Source organism: Chrysochloris asiatica, unplaced genomic scaffold (genome assembly GCF_000296735.1).
Source record: "Chrysochloris asiatica unplaced genomic scaffold, ChrAsi1.0 scaffold00057, whole genome shotgun sequence".
NCBI classification, from domain to species: Eukaryota; Metazoa; Chordata; class Mammalia; order Afrosoricida; family Chrysochloridae; genus Chrysochloris; species Chrysochloris asiatica.
Window position 1 is genome coordinate 8,501,861 of NW_006408575.1, and position 2,905 is coordinate 8,504,765.

Genomic DNA, 2,905 nt, shown 5'->3' on the forward strand with positions numbered 1-2,905 from the left:
TGATCTTCATAAGTAAATGTTTCAAGTCCTCTTCACTTTCAGCAAGCAAGGTTGTATCATCTGCATATCGCAGGTTGTTAATGAGTCTTCCTCCCAACCTGATGCGACGTTGAGACGCATAGCTACCCTATATATGGTTTCTGAGGCTGTAAATCTTTATGAGAGCATTAAGCCTTATCATTTTCCTGTGGAACAGCTGGTAGTTTTGAACTGCTGACCTTGAGTTAGTAGCCTAACTTATAATCAGAACAATATCAGAGCTCCTGCCTTTCATCTTATGAGAAATAAACTGAGAGAGACTTGAGCAGAGAAGGAGGGACCAGCTACCACTAAGCAAGAAGAACTGTGGTGGAATGCATTATATGGACCTGGTGCCACTATTCTATGAAGCTCCCAGATCCAGGGAATGATTTATGCCAAGACACATACTAAGCCTAGAGAAGCTGTAAGGAGACAAGGACTTTCTCCCAGAGTTGGTTATGGGGATTTGTATTTCTAACCTCCCAAATAACTTACTCTGTAAGAGGAAGCATTACTATTTGTAAAGACATCCATTCTACTTGTGATATTTTTGACATCCACTCCACTTGTGATATTTTTGTTGCGGCAGCAAAAGATAAGTAAGACATGGTGAAACCATTTTTTAATTACCTTTAGAAAAATTTAACTTGCTTGTAGAATTAATATTGTTTTGATAATTTCCACATTCTTTGAGAATGGGCATAAATATAGAGCTCTTCTAGTTGGTTGACCAGGTTTCTTGGCATAGTCAAGTAATTGTTGCCAGTGTTTCATCAGTTTGTTGAAACATTTCAGTAGTATTCTGTCAATTCATGGAGCTTTGATTTTGCTAGTACTTTTTGTACTATTTGGATTTCTTCAGCACCATCAGTTCTTGATCATATGCTACCTCTTAAAATGGTTGAACACCAAACAATCGCATTTATCCATTAAGAACCTAGTGATCATCACAGAAAGTGTCTAGCTGCTTGCTTTGGACATATCATTGTTGTTGTTGTTAGGTGCTATCAAGTCAGTACCGACTCATAGAAACCTTATGCACAGCAGAATGAAACACTGCACAATCCTGGGCCAACCTCACTATCATTGCCATGCTTGAGCCCATTGATGCTGTAACTTTGCCAATCCATCTCACTGGGGGACTTCCTTTTTTTTCTCTGACCCTCCACCTTACCAAACAAGATATCCTTCTCCAGCAACTGGTCCCTCCTGACAATATGTCCGAAGCACGAGAGACGAAATTTGGCCATCCTGGCCTCCAACGAGCACTCTGGCTGTACTTCTTCTGATATAGATCTGTTTGTTCTTTTGGCAGCCCATGACACTTTCAATATTCTCCTCCAACACTGTAACTCAAAACAATTCTTCTATGGTCTTCCTTATTCACTGTCCAACTTTTGTATGAATATGAAGTTATTGAAAATACCATGGCTTGGGTCAGGAGCACCTTAGTTGTATTCATTGTCAAAAAAGAACATATCCAGATTGGTCATAATATACAACACTGTCTATGATAGAATAATATCCATGTGCCTACAGGGAATACCAGTTAATACCTCTATTATTCAAATTTATGCACCAACCATGAAAGTCAGTGAGGATGAAATAGAAGAATTCTATCATCTACTTCAATCTTAAATTGATCAAATTTGCAATCAAGATGTATGGACCATTACTGGTGATTGGAATGCAAAGGTTAGAAGAAAAGAGGAAGGATCAGTAATTGGAAAATATGGCCTTGGTGATAGAAAAGATGCTAGAAATCACATGATAGAATTTTGCAAAACCAATAACTTGTTAATTTCAAATACCTTTTTTAGACAGCATAAGAGATGACTATATACATGGACCTTGCCAGATGAAACACATAGAAATCAAATTAACTGCCTCTGTGGAAAGAGACAATGGAAAAGCTCCATATCATCAGTCAAAACTAGGCCAGGGACATATTATTAGAAAGGATCAATTGCTAGAGAATTACTCCATGATTTCATTGAGTCCTTTTCTAACAGTTAGGAGGTGCTTGGTGAGATGGATTAACATAATAGCTCCAATGTTGGAATCAAACATTTTGGCATTCAAGAAGATGACAGGGCCAAAAAACAATGATGACTCAATGACACCTGTCTTCCTTTCCATTTTCTATTGTAATACTCACTTTATGTGTGAGAAGACTACGACTTAGTGAATTTAATCATCATGTTTTTCTTACCTGAGTCCATGTTCTCATATCTATGTTGCTATTGTTAAGTGTCATCGAGTTGGTCCCAACTCACAGTGACCCTGTATTGTTATTTTGTTTTTTAATTATTATTATTAAAGATTTTTACTGTGGATTGAGTGAAAGTTTACAGAGCATATCATCAGTTTTACATTCAACACATCATATACCTTGTTTCATTACATTGATTATAATCTGCTCCATGCACCAACAGTTAACAGTATTTCTCTCTATCCACTTTAGCTTTTAAAAACAAAACAAAACAAAAAAAACCACTCAGGCATATATAATAATTTACATCTCCAAAAGGCACATTCTGCAAGTCTGCCTCTTGTCCACCAGCTCTTAGTCCTTCTCTTTTTAGTCCATGAATCTAGAGTCTTCAGCCACTACCTTTCTCCATGCCTCCGTCTCTGCCTCCATCTCTGGCGCTGCTGCTTCTCTGGATAAGGTCCCGCATTCTATTTGTGCGTTCCTCTCTTGATGGTCCTAGGGTCCTCTGTTTCTGGATTGTAAGATTAATCACTCCCCTTTTTTTGTTATAAAACTTCCACCTTTACAATTGTTACAGTCGCAATTAGTCATGATAACAGTTATTCACTATTGAATCTTATGAATCTTATCCCCATCTCTTTTCACCAGACCCTTCTAGATAAGATGACA

At 37.7% G+C, this 2,905-nt stretch overlaps 1 pseudogene; it reads right to left on the minus strand.

Annotated features, from left to right (window-relative positions):
- The window catches only part of LOC102839947, a 14,531-nt pseudogene extending 12,288 nt beyond the window's left edge, over positions 1 to 2,243 (minus strand).
- Positions 2,244 to 2,905: the final 662 nt, after the last annotated feature.